The sequence below is a fragment of the Odocoileus virginianus genome, chromosome 30 (assembly GCF_023699985.2).
Source record: "Odocoileus virginianus isolate 20LAN1187 ecotype Illinois chromosome 30, Ovbor_1.2, whole genome shotgun sequence".
NCBI lineage: Eukaryota > Metazoa > Chordata > Mammalia > Artiodactyla > Cervidae > Odocoileus > Odocoileus virginianus.
In genome coordinates, this window is record NC_069703.1 from 43,443,186 (window position 1) to 43,461,404 (window position 18,219).

The 18,219-nt window shown below is 56.0% G+C and overlaps 2 long non-coding RNA genes across 2 annotated transcripts; one reads left to right on the plus strand and one right to left on the minus strand.

Annotated features, from left to right (window-relative positions):
* Window positions 1-1,817: 1,817 nt before the first annotated feature.
* Window positions 1,818-3,282, minus strand: LOC110138698 (uncharacterized). The gene is made up of 3 exons (XR_002314273.2): window positions 3,231-3,282; window positions 2,236-2,271; window positions 1,818-2,082 (listed from the first exon to the last, which is right to left on the minus strand). It is a non-coding gene; the product is annotated as an uncharacterized lncRNA (long non-coding RNA).
* A 70-nt stretch (window positions 3,283-3,352) lies between these two features.
* Window positions 3,353-18,193, plus strand: LOC110138697 (uncharacterized). Its single transcript, XR_002314272.2, has 4 exons — window positions 3,353-3,552; window positions 3,757-3,834; window positions 14,918-15,116; window positions 16,319-18,193. It is a non-coding gene; the product is annotated as an uncharacterized lncRNA (long non-coding RNA).
* The last annotated feature ends 26 nt before the right edge of the window (window positions 18,194-18,219 follow it).

Sequence of the window (18,219 nt, forward strand, 5' to 3'; positions counted from 1 at the left end):
AAGGAAGACCTCAGTGACGGGGGCTACCCCAGGGACCCCTGCCTGCGGGAGTCAGTTTCAGAAGCACTGCCCCTCACGACGACCCCATGCCTCCCAAATCCCCTCCCTCTGGCCTCCCCAGTGGAAGGGCACAGCGGCCTGCCGCCTGCCGTGTGTTCTTGTTGGGTTCAGGGAGTGAGCCTTCAGCGTTTTCTGCCCTCGCCCGCCGTGTACCCTACCCCTCCCCTCCCCCTTTTCCCCAAGATAGCTACTCTCTTGTTCTCTGCAACGTCCTTTACCTACTTCAGCCCCGAACCTGGGCAGACTTGCCCATCTGTAAACTCCTGAGTGAGCAAAGTCAGCACCGATGAGGCTGAGTGGGACCAGAGGGCAGCGTTGCAGAAGGTGGTGCTGGAAGGAGGGGGGCACAGAAAGTGGAGGTGGCTAGGCTCCCGATCCCCACTCTCTGAGACATGGGGCCCTGGGCCTGGGATTTGGGGCTCCCCCTCACCCCATCATCATGCCTAAGAATCTCCCCTCTGGGAGGCTCCCAGGCCTTCCCTGCTTCCCAACTAGTGTGTGCGTGTGTGTGTGTGCACGCGCACACATACACACTCACATACACTCACACACACACACACACACACACACACCAGGCTGTGCTGGTCCTCTGAGCAGAGCATCTGAACCAGGCCATTCCGGGCTTTATCAAGTGTTTGCACGTTCTGGCTCCACTGAGCCTCAAGATCCGCCCATACTGCAGATGAAGAAACTGAGGCATGGAGCGGTCGATGGCTTTACCAAAGTGAGTCAGGATCCCCAAGTTTACGCACGAAGCCCGCTGAGGAGTAAAAGGGGGTGTGGGGACTTGCTCCAGGTTTCATCTAACTGACATGGTCATGGCTGGGGCCTGGGGGAAATATGACAATTAATGACAATTTGTGAAGTTTGCTGAACCATTAGGATGTGCCAGACCCGATTCTAGGCATCCTGCAGGAACTGACTCAGGGAGCCCTCACAGAAGCTTCATGCTGAAGCGGCTATAAGCACCCCACTTTACAGATGGGGTCTGACAGAAGCACAACAGAGGTCACACAACCTGCTGGGGTCATGCCACAGAAAGGATGAAGCTAGGACTTGGACCCAGGCAGGCCAGATCTGCTGTCTGGGCCAGTACTTCTGAGGTGATGCCAGAGGGGCAGGCCACCCCGAGGTCTGTCTCTGTCCTTTTTGCTCTTTCTGAACCACCTTGTCTCTAAGTCTTATTCTGGGCTTGCCCCATCTTTTCCTCCTCCAGAGTCCCCTCAACCCAGCAAACGCTGTCTCATGGGGCCCAGGCTATTGTGTACCAGGGGTTCAATGGGCGGGGGTGCTCCTTGAATGGTGTGGGAACTTGAAGCTGGAACTTACCCTTTTGTATTGGCCCCCTTTCTCCATAGAGCAGGCAGTCCATGTGGCTGAAGGCCTTGCCCATTGACCTAAGCCAGTTCCAACAGGGCCACCACCCTACCCAGTGCCCTACCAGCCCAGGAGGCTCCGGATCAAGTAGAGGGACATCGAAGACCAAGGCCTGCCTTGAAGCCAGGCCTCCAGCCTGGAGGCCGAGTCCCCCTTGGTGGCTGGCCTGCTCTGCTGGGCTGCAGCCTTGGCTAAGGCATCCTTGCCTGTACTCTGTACAGGCATCTCGCCTCTTTGCACACCCCAACCCCACAAGTCTCCATCCCCCCCCCCCAGCCCCATTTCTTCATTTCTTCTTTCTCCCAGCTGTATCTGTATTTCTGGGTATCTCTGTGGCCTGTCTGTCTCTCTGCCATCCTGCACCCCCACCCACGGTGTCCCAAGCCCTCTCTCAACCCCTCCACCCCCAGGCTCTCCCACCGTCCCAGAGCTTGGTCTTCAGGAAGCCTCCTTCTCTCCCTAGCTCTCTTCTCAGCCTTGCTGGGGGCGGAGTGGGAGCAGGAGCACATTTCTTGTCGTCCAGGCTTAATATCTTAATGCAAAGCCATTACTCACCCGGAGTCCAGGCAGGGCAGGCCTCTCCCCTCCTCGTTTGTCATCCAGAGTGAAGCCTCTGCGTTGTTCCTCGGGGATCAGATTAAGGCACTGACAGGCCGGATGAACAAATTTAGCTGCCAGTGCCGCCGCCTCCTCGTTCCCTCCCGCCCCAGCCTCTCAGGCTCCCGGCCCCTTGAACTTTGAGTAAGGGGAGGTCTGAGGCCTCAGGCAGTCCTGTTTCTTGGTTCTGGTCCTCCTCACCTGGCAAGGGGTTGAGGGATGATGGGCGATTTTCTCCTGAGTGAGCGAGAGAGAAAAGGAGCTAGGTCCAGAGTGACCAGGACCCCTGGGAGCTATTGGACATTTACTATGAAAATAGAACAACCAACACTATATATGTCGTCCTTAAAGCCTGCCAGGCCTGTTCGAAGCCTGTTACTTGACTGTATTCACTCATTCAGGCCTTGTAACAACCCTATGAGGCAGGTACCATTAGTATCTTCTTGGCAAGGCTCAGAGAGGCTCAATGACTTGCTCCAGGTCACACAGATAGTGAAGTCTATGTGCTAGTTATGGTGCTTTACATTTTTGTTAATTTTCTCAGCACAATATCTGTGGAAACCAACAAGGACCTACTGTATAGCACAGGGAGTGCAGCTCAGTATTCTGTAATAAACTAAGTGGGAAAAGAATCTGCAAAAGAATAGATACTTACATGTATTTTTAAAATCTCTTAATACTATAATCATTCAAGAGGAGATATCTAATCTGACATTGTCATGAGTAGAATAAGTATTATGTAAAAATCATGGTTATAATAACAATAATTTCAGCTGAAATAAAGGCAAAACAGTATCTGTGGAGACGGATTAGTGTCATTCCCCTCTTACAGATGAGAAAACTGAGGAGTTTGCCCAGATCTGGAGCCCTCTGGTACGGCTCTGTATCCCACCCTGGTCCTGCCTTCCCTTTCTCTTGCGTCCCAGGGCCAGGCTTGTCTCTGTGCTCAGCCATTTTGGGGAAAGCAGTAGTGTGAGGCTTCCTGGCTTGGGCTGTCTGCCCCTCAGCCCCATCTCTGGAGCCACATCCTCCACCAGAGCTCTCGGTTTGCAGGGGCAGGGTTCAGAGTAACCCATCTTCCTTGCCCCTCTCTCTGGCCTTGTCACTGGGCATCTGCTGCCTGGAACCCAAGTCCCAAAGCTGAAAGCCGAGAGGTGCCTCCATGGGAGGGGCAGAGGAGGGGCTGCAGAGCCCACCTGGAGCTTTCTTGCTGCTGCCTGGACAAACTCTTTCCACTTTCCACATCAGCCTGGTTCCCATAGTAACCACTGGCTTGCTGTCTCCTAGCAACTGAGTGGTCCTCAGAGTGGGAGGCAGAGCAGTGGAGAGTGGCTGTCATTTGAGGCCAAAGAAGTTGAGTTCAAATCCCAGCTATGCCAGGTCATAGCTGTGAAGTCTTCAGCAAGTCACTTAACCTCTCTGAACCTCTGCTTTCTCATTTGAGAAATGGGATATTGTTCAAGGATGAAGCATTTACGATTAAGTCAATCATCTGGGAAACTGTGAAGCTAGGCAAAGGTGTGGAATGAATGAGAGAGGGCCAGTGGGGTACTGCTAGATCTGGTAGGAGCAGTGGAAGGTGGGGCCTGGGTTCTAGGTGGGATTCTGGAATGGGTGGGCCTCCCCACATGAAGGACCCCACCTGGCAGCCCCCCTCAGACTTCCTGACTCTTCAGACAACCACAGTCCAAAATCCGATGCTTTCTGTCATCATTTGCCCAGGGACCCTTCTAGAGGAACCACCTCGACAACAGGTCTGCCTCCTTCTTAAAACTACAAGATATAGGCTCCAAGAATTGGGTAAGTTCTAAGCTCTGTACCTATGTTATTTAATTTTACCCAATAAGACAGGCTTTTCAAAAATTCATCCCAGTGTCAAATGTGAAAACTAGGACTCAGAGAAGTTAAATTACATGGCAAGCTCTGGAAGCTGAGGGGAGACACAGCTGATACTGGAACCTCACTTCCTAACGTCTTTCCGGGGCTCTCTCCTACGAGTTAGGAAGGAATGGGCGAGGGAGGGGTCACCTAAGGATGGAGGTGCTGGGAGAGGGAGGGAGGGGGCTCCAGGTCAGGGCCGGGAGCACGCGAGGTAAGGGATAGTGTCAGGGTATGGGACAAGGAAAGCTCCCGGTGCCCAGGGAAGCTTGGGGGGCGGGCGAGGGGGATGAGGGACGAGGGAGGGGCGGGAGGCCTCCGCCCTGGGGACCAGGAATTAGCCGCGTTTCTCCGCACCGATGGGCGGAGGCGAGGGTGGAAGGGAGACGGGCAAGCTCAAGGGGCAGGTTGGAGCCGGCTGCCCGAGAGTCCCTGGATGGAGTCCGCAGAGGTCCAGCCTCCGGCCAGTCCGTCAGCTCCCTCGGCGGGCGCTTGACCCTCGGTCTCTGCCCTCGATAGATTGGGAGGGGACGGGGAGGCCGAGCGGGTCAAGGATCAATATTAGCGAGAGAGCTCGTACTCCCGTTCCCTGTTTGGGTGCGCATCTCCCAACCCACGCAGCTGAACACCCGCCATGCTCCCGCCCAGCCCCCTTCTCGGGCCAAGGCCGAGGTCGCTGCTGCAGCTCGGGCCGCTTGATTCAATTAACTAATTCCCGACAAGACAGATGTGCAATTCCGCGTTGCCTGCCATGAGAGGAGATGGAGCTCCTCGCGGGCGGGGGAGGGGGGGCAGAGGTGACGTCACGGCTCGGCGATGACGTAATGGGCGCCGGCCTGGAGTCCCACAGCGAACCGGCCCGCCTGGGTCTCTGCAGTGAGTGTGTGCTTGCGTGTGTCCGCCTGTGTGTGCGAGTGCACACCTGTGTCTCCGGGCGCTGCGCCCCGCCCCTCCCCCCTCGGGAGGGACGCCCTTGGAGGTCTCCGCTGCATCTACCATTTGGTCCAACAAGATCCCTAAGGGTGCGACCTGCCCCTCCTCTCCTCCCCTCTTTCCTCCTCTTTGCCCTCTGAATTTGCCTCCCTCCCCAGCCTTGCTCCCGAGTCTCTTACCTTGGTGGAGTTTTCTGGTGAGTGCGTGCAGAGTGAGGCCCGCGCGTGTGCCTACACACCCAGGCGTGCACATGCGGGTGCACACAGGGCCCACTCGGACACAGGTGTATGCCCACAGGCGCAGGCTTCCAAACATGTGAACAGTGGAGCCCCGGTGCATAGAAAGGGACCCAGGGGACCACAGCAGTCTCCCAGCTACACATCCACACCTGTGCACACATGCACAGCTCTAGGTCTGACTGCAGGGTCCTGCAGGCCCCCCCAGACCTTCAGCCCCCAGCCTCTTGTGGGAGGGGAGCATTGAGGAAGGGGTGGCAGAGCGGGAAGGGAGGCCCTGTCAAGGACACCAGCAAGGAAAGGGGGGAAAAAAATGAAGTGGAAGAAATAAAATCAAAAGGCTTTTAAGGCTGCTCTCCCCAAGTAGTTGATGTCTTGGCTGCGATTGCCGGCAATGAAATATTGTGCTCTCTGATCGCTTAATGCAGGGAGCCCCGCAGCCCCCCTCCCCCAACCCAGAGGCAGTCCCCTCCCCTCTCCTCCCTCCCTCCTGCTTCCCTCCTCTCCCATCTTCCCTGGCAGATTTGCCTCCTGGCTCCAGGAAGGGTCCAGAGAGTGTGGTGGAGGGCACAGCTGATGCCCACTCCCAGCCTGGCACCGACCCCAGGACATGCTCAGGAAGCCCCAGCTGGCACCGGGGGCCCCAGCCCAGAGCCTGGGCAGGAGGGGCGAGCCAGCTCTGGGCTGGGACTCTAGCTCGTGCCTGGAGGTTGTGCCCAGGGCTCTCCTTGCAGAGATGTTGGGTTTGGGGACTTGCACCCGCAGCCGGGAAGAGAGGGACATGGAGACCTGTGTCCTGACAGGGATCCCCAGCACCCTGGAGGGGCTGAGGCTCTTGGAGATTGTGTGCGGGTGGGGGGAGGGGGTTGGCTAGGCGGGGATGGGTGGATGGGTGGAGGGAGCCCTGGCCTGATTCTCAGCCTTTAGTTAGAAACTGAGCTTAGGAATGTTTAAAAGACCTGGCTTTCAGCCTCAGCTCCATCACTTCCTGGCTCTGTGACCTTGGGCCAGCTCTGAGCCTTCTGTGCCCGAGTCCCACACCGGGGAGGAGGGAGCAAATAATAGAACTGGCCTCAGAGGGTTATTGGAGGATTAGAAGAGAAAATATATGCAAAGTGCTCAGCATAGGGCCCATGCACAGGGAGGGGGATGCATAAGTGGGGCTAATTATCTCTGTAATTTCCCCACCGACTCCACTTCCCCCCCATGCCTGGACTTCGAGGGGCCTGAAGCAGCCTCAGAGGTGGTGCAGCCCTCCACCCTTCTCCTCCTCCTCGTCTCTCACCCTTGCTTCCACACCCCACCCCACCCCCAGGCAACTGTTCTCTGCGCCTTTTCTGTCAGGGCAGCCAAATTGGCCAAATCTCCGTAATGCTAAAAAATTGGCCCATTAGCCGGCAGAGAACACAGACGGAAGGGGAGAGCGGTGTGCATCCCTGCCACAGATGTGCAGGGACGGGTGGGGTGTGTGGGGGCGGGGGGGGGGGATAGGGTGGGGCTCCAGGTCTCCCCAGGGATCCAGCAAGGCCCGGGGAATGGTCAGCTGCCAGTGTGTGTGTGTGTGTGTGTGTGTGTGTGTGTGTGTGTGTGTGTGTGGTTGGGGCCCCACTCTATGCCAGACTGTCTGCTGGGGGCTTTCATAGCATCACTTCATATAATCTCAGCAACAGTCTTGAGACTTTGACCCTGTAGTTATTCCCGTGTTGCAGATGAGGAAACTGAGGCTCAGAGACAAGACATTCTCAAGTTAGGTAGCTCTGTGTGTGTGAGGGAGAGGACTTACACCCTGGTCTGAGACTGCTGGCCCCCTAGGTGTCCCGGTGACCCCCGAATCCCCCAGGAGCCTGGCTCCTGAGGTCTCTGTCCTGCCTCCTGGCCCTGCCCACGGCGGGGGGTTTCTCACTGCACTGGGGCAGGTGACAGACCGAGAGGTCACCTTGTTGGGATCAGCCACACCCAGCTGCTCCTCGGTGGAGAGAAGTGGGGTGTGGGAGGAGTCCTGGGTGCCCAGAGGAGGATGCTGGAGGGAGATTGACGGCTCCAGCCTTCCCTGCTGGAGGTGCTCAGGGGAGGACTGCCCACCTGGGCATGATCTCAGATATTATTGTCCCCGTGTTTGGATGAGGAAATGGAGGCTTAAAGAGGCCGAGTGATGTGTTCACAGCTAGGAAATGGTGATGAATCCATATTCATCTGACTCCAGAGCCTGAGATGTTTAATCCTTTTGCTCCAGCGATGGAAAGCTACCTCACTGGGTGTCATGTCCTATTCAAGGACAGCTTTAATCCTGAAATTGTTTTCATTCACTCTTTCATTCTATAAATATTAAGTACCTCCGAGTGCCAGCACTGTGGTCCGGGGACACGTGATGGGTAAGACCCTTCCCTGTGCCCGGCCTGGCTGCTGCCTGCAGCTCCCTCAGACCTGCAGGCCCTGGGCAGACCCTGGCAACCTCTGTGCTACTCAGCCATCTCTGCTATTCCTATCCTCTCTTGATCTGCTGACACACAGATGCTAGTGTCCCCAAGCTCTGTGGGCACCGGTGTCACCATGCCTGCCCTTAAGAGGCTGAACCGGCTGCAAATGGTTCCTTCTTCTGCAGCCCCCAGCCTTCCCATGCCATCAGACCTCAGGCAAGGCAGCAGGTACCAGCTGTCCCCTGAGGATCTGACTGTCCTCTTGGCCCTCCCGAATGCCCAATACAGCGAGGTCCATGCTCCGGGTTGAAGAGAGAAAAGCTGGGAGGCTTGGGAGCAGCCTTCTCTCCTGGCTACCATCTAGTCCCGTGTCCTGAGATATCACCAAGGGCGCTGCTGAGCTGCATACCCTGCCCGCCCTGTGCAGCCACCGCCCTGCCCACTCTAGGTCTGACTGTTCACCCCCGACTTGGCCACCATGTGCGAGAGATAAATGAGCTCCCAGAGTTGTGGTCCAGAACGTGAGGGGATGGTGAGGGAGATGCAGCACTCTGGCCTCTGTTTGGCTGGAGACAAGATTAGAATCCAGCTTCTCAAGTTGTACAACTCCTATAGACCATTTTCTTCCCTCCAGCCCTGGCAAAGGTCAGCCACAGGGAGGCTTGGGCAGGACTGCCAAGGCCCAGCAGGGCGATGGGATGGCTGGCGGCTGCTGGGTCCTCGGGAAGCTGGGCCAGGAGGAGGGGAGGTCTCTGATTGCTAACTCCTGGGTAGACCAGGTGGCTCTCTCCCCACTGCCTTTTCCCCTTGTCCTCTGGCTTGATTCCATAGGCTCCTCGACTAAGAGGTGGTGATGTATATTAGTTATGACTTTGGCTTTATTATTGGGCCGTTTTTAGTTCAAGCTCTTCCTCTGCTACTTGCTAGCTTTGTGACTTTGGGAAGCTCCTTCCTTAGAAGCCTTGGCTTCTCTAATGTGAAGTGGAGGAATAATACTGGCACCTACTTCTTGGGTATTATGAGGGTTCAATATGATAAAGTGTACATATTATTGGACTGCGAGGAGATCAAACCAGTCAATCCTAAAGGAAATCAACCCTGAATATTCAGTGGAAGTATTGACGCTGAAGCTGAAGCTCTAATACTTTGGCCACCTGACGCAAAGAGCCGACTCACTGGAAAAGACCCTGATGCTGGGAAAGATTGAGAGCAAGAGGAGAAAGAGACACAGAGGATGAGATGGTTGGATGGCATCAGTGACTTACTGGACATGAGTTTTAGCAAACTCTGGGAGATAGTGAAGGACAGGGAGGTCTGGCGTGCTGCAGTCCATGGGGTTGCAAAGAGTCTGACATGACTTAGCAACTGAACAACAACAAGAACCATTATTAGAACAGTTCCTGGTACAGTGATGGCAATCACTGATGGCAATGGTGGTGGTGGTGATTTTGATGGAATTGATGACGATAATTGAGAAAGTGATGGTGATGATGGTCAGAATTGTCATGATGATGGTGGTGATGGCAATGAGGCTTGGTGGAGATACTGATGGTGCATTTGTCAAAAATTATGGTAGCAATAGAGAAGATGGTGATGATGCTCATAGTTGTGATGGTGATGATCTCAGTGATGATGATTTTAGTGGAAATGAAGATGATGGTGAATTTGGATGAAATGGTGATGATGATATAGAGAAGGTAATGGTGATGCTGCTGCTGCTGATAATGGATGGTGATAGAGGTGCTGATGGTGGCAGAGATGGGGATGATGAAAAGGATAGGGTGATGCAATTTCTTGCTCACAAGAAGGAGAGAACAGGTGAAGAGAAAGGGAGTATGAAACAGGTGCTGATCAGTGACCTTCCACCTGCCTCACCCAGCGTGGCCCAGCTGCTATTAGCCCACCTCCCCCAGCTAGCCTAGGAGAAGGGAAGGGCTTTGCTTCTTTCCAGCCTGGCACTGACTGGGCATTAGTTTGGGCTCTGATCTGACCATAGCCTCTTGGCCTAGACCTCTGGGGAATGTCCCAGTCCCGATGGGCAGGCAAGCCCTGGTTCTCCTGCCCCAAGGGGCTTGTCAGCAGATGACCGTGGTGTCCAGAGAGGCAGGCATGGCATTGTGCATGGGCCTTGGACAGGGCTAAGGCCCAAGGTTATGGCCCTTCCCTCTGAGCTCTGAGGAGCGTCTGGCAGGCTCTGTAGGAGAGGACAGTTATATGGCTTGGAGGGTCAGGTTGACATAGTGCTTCTGAGTTTGGTATCAGACCACTTCCAATCCTTTTCCACAACTGATGAGCCAGGGGGTCTTTGCAGATTCTTAATCTCTGAATCTCAGCTTTGTCACTGTCCTGACACACAGGCTAATATGGTATCTACTTGATAAGAGTCATTTTTGTAATAATCCTATGAGTTAGGAGCTCAGCAAGCTGCCTGGCATCTAGGAGGCACTCGGGAGATGTGGCTTTTTTTGGCTCTGCTGAGCTGCACAGATCCTGGCCAGGGCCGGACCCTGGGTACTCATGGGCTGGGCCAGGGGCCGGCGGCGGGGGCGGGGGAGTCTCCAGCCGCTGGGCCTCCTGGCAGGCGGGCTGGGTTGGCAATCTGGGCTCCGGTGCCCTACCTCCCTGTTCCCTTCCTGGCCGCCCTACCTCCCGTTGCCTTCCTGTGCCAGGCGGCCAGCCCTCGTTTGCCCCCACCTCCCAGCCTCCCCCTGTGCCCTCTCCACAGGCTGGTGAGGGCTCTGACGTGTGAAATAAAAAGGGATTTTAATTACCTCTCAGCAAAACAGCAATTAGAGAGAATCACAGCACAACAGCAGTCCCCTCCCCCACTCCCTCCCCCTGCCAGGTCTGCTTTCCCCCCTTTTTCTCCAGCCCCCACCCAAGCTCTGAGGCTGGATGAAACAGGATGCCCTCCATTTCAGCCCAGACCCCTGAACCCCAGAGCTGGGGGGCGTGTGGCAAAGGGCAGGAGGTGGTCTGTGCTGAGGGCAGGGCAGGGGTATCTCCATACTGTGGAGGCAGCCAGCACCCACCCACCTCTCTGGGGTCCTCGTGGGTCCCCCCAGGGATATGCATCCACTGCGTGTGCCCTGGTACACACTCGTGTGCATGTGTGTCTAGCACGTGTGAACACCCATGTGTGCATGCAAGCGTGTCAGCAACCTGGGGCAGTGCAGCCCTCAGGATGAGCCTGCCGCGCTGGGAAAGCAGCGCTGTTTCCAACAGGCTTTTAAAATAATTGCCTGTGACCCTAAGCCATAGCTCTCTGTCCTCTGTCCGCCGGCCGCCCCCGCCTTCCTGGCCCCCCCGCTGCCAGGGGTCACTTCTCCGCCCATCGTCCATCAGCAGAGCCTGGGACACCTTTGCTGCATTTGGGGAGGGGGCCAGGGAGGGCAGGGCGGGGTGTCCCCACAGGTGGCCTGAGTCTGGGGGCGGCTGGTGGTGGGTGGCTGATTGAAGCGGTAATTGCAGGCAGCAGGCCCTAGCTAATGCATGTTGTGATTAAGCCCCATTATGGAGGGAGGCCGCTCAAGCATGGTGGTGGGGGTGGGGGGCGGGAGGTGGGAGGAGGCTGATGGTGTGGGGGCCTGTGATGGGGCTGACTGACAGTCTTCTCATGGGGAGGGGGAGCAGACGGCCACTGTCACCTCTGTGGTCCCCTCCTCCTCCAGAGCTGCAGCCTGCCCAGCTGAGACGGGAAAGCCAGAACCTAGAGGTGGGAAAAGACCAGCTCCCCCCTACTCCACCCTGCCCAAACACAGTGCTCATTCCTGGGCAAAGGTCTGAAAGCCCCTATTCAGTTCTCTGGGGGGCCCCGCCTGCTTCTGTAGAGTGACCTTTAATCCTGGGGTTCCTGCGGCTGTGTTGGGTCCCCGGTAACCATCAGCCCCTCAGTCTCAGTGCCGAGGAACACATGTCACTGGATGGCAGAAGCCAGAATGGCTGCAGTGGAACTGCTGACGTCAGGGACCCCAGTCTCACCCCACCTCACTGGGAGCCACAGGTGCTAATCAGAGGCCCCTGGCTCAGATGGTAAAGAATCTGCCTGCAATGTGGGAGACCCTGGTTTGATCCCTAGGTTGAGAAGATCCCCTGGAGAAGGGACTGGCAACCCACTCCAGCATTCTTGCCTAGAGAATCACATGGGCAGAGGAGCCTGGCAGGCTACAGTCCATGGGGGTGCAAAGAGTCAGACACCACTGAGTGACTCACACTTTCATGCCCACCGGAATGAGGATAGAGCAGGCCCAAGCCCACTTGCCCCTGGCTAGGTGGGCCCTGAGGTCTGGCCTACTTCTCCATGGAAAATGGACTTCATTTCTCTTCTTTCACAGAGGCCCAGAGAGGTTACACAACTTCCCCAAGAACACACAGTAAGGGCTTTGTGTTAATCTAGTATTCCAGCCTGGCCACTCACCAGCCACGTGACTTTGTGACAATCACTTCATTTCTCAGGGCCTCAGCTGCTGCCTCTACAGAATGTGTGTGCACAGTCACTGTGTTGTGTCCCACTCCTCGTGACCCCATGGACTGTAGCCCAGCAGGCTCCTCTGTCCATGGGATTTCCCAGACAAGAATACTGGAGTGGGTTGCCATTCCTTTGGTGATACACATAGCACCAACTCCTAGAATTCTGAAGATTAAAGGAGATAACTTGGCACTTAAGCCCAGGACCTGGCCTGGGAGTCAGCTGCTCATATTCTTACACAAACTTGGCTCTTTTGCTCGTAACTCCTATGATAGGCACAATTCCAAGAGGCCCCTCAAGATCCCTGAGCCCTGGTGTACACACGTACTTCTCCCTGCTTTTCAACCAAACATAAATCCAGGTACTATTATGAAGGGATGTTGCAGAGGTAATTAAGATTCCAAACCAGTTGACCTTAAGATACGGAGATCATCAGACCTAATTACAGCAGTTTCTCGGGCTGGTGTCTGAGAGGAACACAGATTCAAAGCAGGACAAGAATTCTGTGCTGGGGAGACCTTTCCACTGATGACTTTGGAATTGGAAGGGCCACAAGGCATGGGATGCTGCTGAGAGCAGCCCCTGGTTGACAACCAGCAGAGAGGCACTTTGATTCTTCAGCTGAAGGAATAGAATTCAGCCACAAACCATGAGGTGGGAGAGGAGCCTGGGCCCCAGAAGAGACCCCATCCCTAGCAGACCCGGACTTCGGCCTTCTGAGGCCCTGAGCAGAGAATCTAGCCGTGCTGCGCCTGGACTTCTTACCTGCAGAAACGGGGACAATAAACTTGTGCTGTTTTAAGTTACTATGTTTGTGGTGATTTGTTATCTGGTAATAGAAAACCAAGAACCCACTTTGGCAGTTTGGGCAGAAGGCCCTGGGACATCCCGCTAGGAGGGAGCTTGGTGCCAGGCTGAAGGTGTGCCAGCTCCAGGTGTGGCTGCTACTTGGGACCTGTGGGTGTGTGCCCACTGCTGGTACCTCTGTGGGGACAGAGCACCTGCCTCGGGCGGTAAGGGGTGGAGGGGAGGCAGACCCTTGGCAGCCAGGGTTCTTGCTTGTGGGCCTGCCTAGGGCTGGGGCCCCTGGCATCCTGCTGCCCATCCTCAAATCTGACCTATCACTGCATCCAGAGGATGTCTCAGGGAGCCCCTGGCCATGCATCGCCCCACACCCCAGGCTGGGAAGGCCTTAGGCAGAGGTGAGCATGGATATTCATGGTGAGCATAGGTGTTGGATAGGAGCTCTGATTCTGGAGTCTTACTCTCTGTCCCAAAGCTCCTCATCAAGGACAACTCCCTCCAAAAAACACAGCTTACAGGGGGGTCCTACCCAGGGCCAGACCTTGGGCCCAGCCCCCTTGAATCCCTCTGAGTCCTGCTGTCCCCTCCCCTCTGCAGCCGTGCTTTCTCTCCTACAAGGAACGGTTAGTGGCCCTGGCTTTAATTAGCTAACGATCCTCTTCAGCTCCAATCACTCTAAAAGATGAGAGTGCTGGGGGAGGGGACCTGAGCCTGGTGACCCCGTGAGACAAGGAACAGGCCCTTCAGGGCATGCTGGCTTCTCCAGGCTTAGCCCAGCCTGAGCCTCCCTCCTGGCCAGCACAGGCAACGGGTTGTGGTGACCCTTCCAGGAAGATGTGTCCCAGGCTCCAGGGTCCACCTCCCTGTTCCTCACCCCCTGCCTCTGGGGCCTTGTATCTGGCAGCAGGAGCTGAGCCACTTGTGACCTGTCTGTCAAACAAGGGGCCTGACTGTCAGAGCTTGGACAGAGCATGAGCACAGGAGCTGCCCCACACATGTTACTGCGGGGGCTCCACCACGGCTGTGGGGGGGCTGGTCCAGATCTGAGCAGCTGCCTGGTCCACTCAGCTCAGGCCTTGCACCAGGCTCCATGGTGGCCACAAGGGTCACCTCTGTCTTGCAGGGAGAAGCACTCAGGCAACCTTACTCGGATGGAGACCTGCTTGACCCTGGGGACTAATGGGGTCTGGGAAGCTTGAAATGGACCTAAAGGAGGACAGGAGGGCTGGGGACGAGGCACTTGGGCAGAGGGTGGCAATGCTGTTAGACGGTGAGTGAGGACTACAGGAGATTTTCTTTTAATGAGTCCCAAGTTGTTGTTGTTTAGTCGCTAAGTTATGCTGGACTCTTTGCAACCCCGTGGTCTTTAGCCCTCCAGGATCCTCTGTCCAAGGGATTCTCCATGCAAGAATACTGGAGGGGGTTGCCATTCCCTTCTCCAGGGGATCTTCCTAAGCCAGGGATCAAACCCAGGTCTCCTGCATCATAGGTGAATTCTTTACCATCTGAGACACCAGGGAAGCCCGAGAATACTGGAGTGGATAACATATCCCTTCTCCAGCAGATCTTCCTGACCCAGGAATCGAACTGGGATCTCCTGCATTGCAGGTGGATTCTTTACCAGCTGAGCTACCAGGAAAGCTCCCAATACACTCCCCATGGTTTAAGTCTTTGAAAGCAAGAATGTTTTGGGGATGATCCTGGTGATCCAGTAGTTAAGACTGGGTGCTTTCACTGCAGAGGGGCATGAGTCAATCCCTGGTCATGGAACTAAGATCCCACATGCCGCACAGCACAGCTGAAAAAAAAAAATAAAAACAAGAATGCATTTGTACATTTTTCTTATGTGAGATAAAAAGCTGCTCTAGAGGTTGGCAGGTGATGCCAGAGAAGAATCTGCCCAATGGGGATGAAAGCCTACCACAGGGAGGACAGGAGAGGGGAAGAATGCCCTCTCTGTCATCTGATGGGCCCCAGAGTCAAGGAGAGATGTGTGTGAGGACTGAAAGTCTGGGCAGGTTTGTAGGTGAGGGCGCTGCCCTTGGGGTGAGGCTGGCCCTGGAAGATGCTTCACATAGGTTGTTCTATGTGCTGACCACAGCTGTGTGAGAACTTTCCATGATGATCAAATATGTCATCTGTTCCAGACTCTGGGCTGCACAGCTGGCTAAGATGCAGGTGGTGTGATGGGTGTCCAGGGAGGACAAGCCCCCAGCCACAGAGGTGGCACAGGACCAGAGAAGAGAAGCTGGCATCCCAAGAAGGATGAGTGGCAACTGGCCAATGGAAGAGGTGCTGGGAGACGGTTGTTCCAGCTGCCGGAACAGCAAGTGCTAAGGCTCTGAGGTGAGTGAGAGTCTCCCAATAGAGGTCTGGGAAATGACAGTAGATCAGAGTGACCTACTTCCCCCTACTCACTGGGGGAAGAGAGGTAGGGGGTAGGGAGACAGAGAGAGGAGAAGAGGAGAGAAGGATGGGGAGAGGTCACTGCCTTGGGGCCACTGAGGTGTGAGTTCTATCCTGGGGGTGAGGAGAGGCACTGGGGACCAGAGGTCAGTGGGGAAACTGGGACAACTGTCCAGGTTGGGTTGGGTATAGCAGGCTGTTGGAATCTAGCGGAGGAGCTCAGCTGGAAGTCAGCACTGGGGAGACTCTGGAGCCCAGCTCAGTGAGGGCCAGTAAGTTTGGGGAGGAGAGGGACCAGGGCAGGTAGCCCCAGAGCCGTCCCTCCAGACCCAGGAATCTGAAAGCAAATAGAGAACAAGTTCCCTAGCCCCTTGCCTGATCAGGAGCAGACCTCACTGGGAGCTCTGGCAGGACTGACAGGTGCTAGCAACAGAGAAGGAAGAATGAAGGCACAGGCTGGGTGGTGGGGTACAGGGCCCCTTGGGGTCCCCCAAGGGCTGCTGCGGGCACCCAGCTTTCCAACAGGAGTCTGAGTCAACACAGTGATGGCCGCCCAGCAGCTCCGTCCTTTCCCCACCCCCTCCCTGCCACCCCGGCCACTTGGGAGAGTCATTTCATTTCTCAAATTAAAAATCCATTCTGTGCTGTGAATAATAGATGGGATGAGCCCTGGGAGGCTGGGAGGACGGGAAGCTGGTTGGGGGAGATGTTTTCCAGGGCGAGACAGATCCTGCAGCACTCTCGGTGGGGCAAGTGGACTGGTGGAGTGGGGTCGAGTCAGGGGGCATCTCCCAGAGCAGAGGCAGGGCTGCGGGGTTCAGGTTTGAGCAGCGGGCAAAAACAGAGGCACAGGCTGTCCCCACACATACAAGCCAGATGGGTATAGAAATGGGTCTGATCACCATAGGCTCCAGGTGGGGCCAGGCTGGCTTCAGGTCAGCAGCCCTCCTGTGAAGTCAAACACTTAGCACCTGACTTGGTGGAAATTGAGCAGACCTGAGTCCTCAGTGTGGGCACACAAGGGGTTGCACCCCTCCCCAGGCATCCAGACCTGGGGATGCCCTGCCATCTGGGAAGGGGAGAGGTAGAGGGTCCCCCTACCTCTGCCCCCAGCGCTGCCCTCCTTTTCCCTCTCTAACCAGCTCCCCTGCTGCCCGCCCACCCCTGAAACCGGGCATCCAGCTGCCTCCTCTGGGCTTGGCTGTGTCCTTTCATCCTCCTGCTTCTCAGTCAGAAGAACAAGACAACGAGAAGGGACACTGGACACTGGGAACCTCAAAAGGAGAGTGAGGGAGCCGGAGGCCAGATACCTACCACCCTCCACTCATCTCCACTCAGCTCTGCTTTCTGAGGACAGAAGTGCCTGGGAGGCAGGGCTGGTCACTCTTTATTGGTGGGCGGTGCAGGGGGGTCTAGGACTGACGGGTCCTGGGCCCAGTCCCCACTCAGCCCCCGTGGGCCCTGGTGGCTGTGCTCAGGCCTGGGGGAGCCTCTGGGCTGGGGGTGGGGGTGAGGTGCTGTACAGAGAGAGATGGAACCAGGAAGACAGGGCGGCCGGGCCAGGGCAGTTGGGAGGCAGATGAATGGATCAATGGCAGCTGGGCGTTTGGAAGAGGGCTGGCTGTGAGGGAGGTCTTATGGCTGACCTGGGAGGAAGGGGGGATGGAGGAGGAGCTGAGGGCCTGGGTCCCCCACCTCCCAGTGGCTGGAGCGGCAGAGTCCCTGGGGAAGCATGTTTGCCTTTGTGCCTTTCTGTCGGAAGAGAGTCGGCTCCCTGAGACAATATCCAGTTTTATATTTCTTGGAAATTTCACGGCATTCATTTCAGGGAAAATAAAAGCTGTCATTGCTGGAGAAATGATACCAATCAGGGCCTGAAAAGGCTGGGAAATTATCCTCCTGGAGACAAAATGTTGAGGGGAAAATGCAGATTAAAAGCACAAAGAGGCACTTTACCACCGTCCTGCCCTCCCCTCCCCCTGTACGGAATCACCACATTTTACATAACTCCACCTTCCCTGGGTGGAATTAATTGTACCCAAGAAGAACTAACTCATGGGTCAAAGGAGGACTGTGAGATGGCCAGAGATGGAGACAGAGAGTATCCAGAGTGGTAGCTCAGAGGTGGACACAGAGACAGACAAGGGACAGGCAGGATGTGGGCAGAGGTGGCCACTTAGGGCCTGGCTGATAAGCAGCCCCAGGGAGGGGACTGGACAGTGGGTTCTTTAGTCCCTGCCTCACTGTGGTTTTTATTAGATGGGGCCCCATGGCAGTCTCAGGCAGTCTCCAACTCCGTTTAGGTGAGTCCTGCAAGCTGGAACCCTCAGGCCTGGGAGCACTGGTGCTTTGTGGGGTGCCCTGCTAGGGACCATGGAAGCAGAGTGGGTGGACAGCTCGGGGTAGAGAAAGCAGAGACTCCGGAAATGGTATCATTCATCCAAGAAACAAGCCCTGAGTTCTGTGTGTCCTGCATGGACCAGGCCCTGCTGGTACAGTGTGAAGTGAGGTCTGGCAGCAGCAGGCTGTGTCCAGGGGCTGGGAGTCATGGTAGGGAGGTCCCATATTAAAAAAGCAAGTTGAGGAACTTCCCTCCTGGTCCAGTGGTTAAGATTCCATGCTCCCACTGTGCAGGAGACAGGTTCAGTCTCCAGGAACTAAGATCCTATAGGCCATGCAGCACAGCCAAAAACCTACAGACAACAAATTCAAATTGAACCAGAACAAAGAAGTGGGTGGATAAATTCATAGTCCCCCATCCTGACCTGTCCCTCACCTCTCCAAATACCAGGGTCCTGAGGTCCAAGGGCCTGTTTGAGGCAGAGCCCGCAGGCCCCCGTGCTGGCTCCTGCAGGGTGGGTTCTTTCATTACTTTCCAGTCGTTTTCTCCCCCCTGGGCCAGGGGCTTCCAGCGGGTACTACGGCCAGCCAAGGTTTGGGGGCGGTGCTGAGTCTGGCCCTGTGGCCCCTTCTTGTAGCAGTCTCCAGAGCTCTTCCCCCATCACTGCCAACCAACACCCAGGCGCCCGCGGTGGTGGAGGGG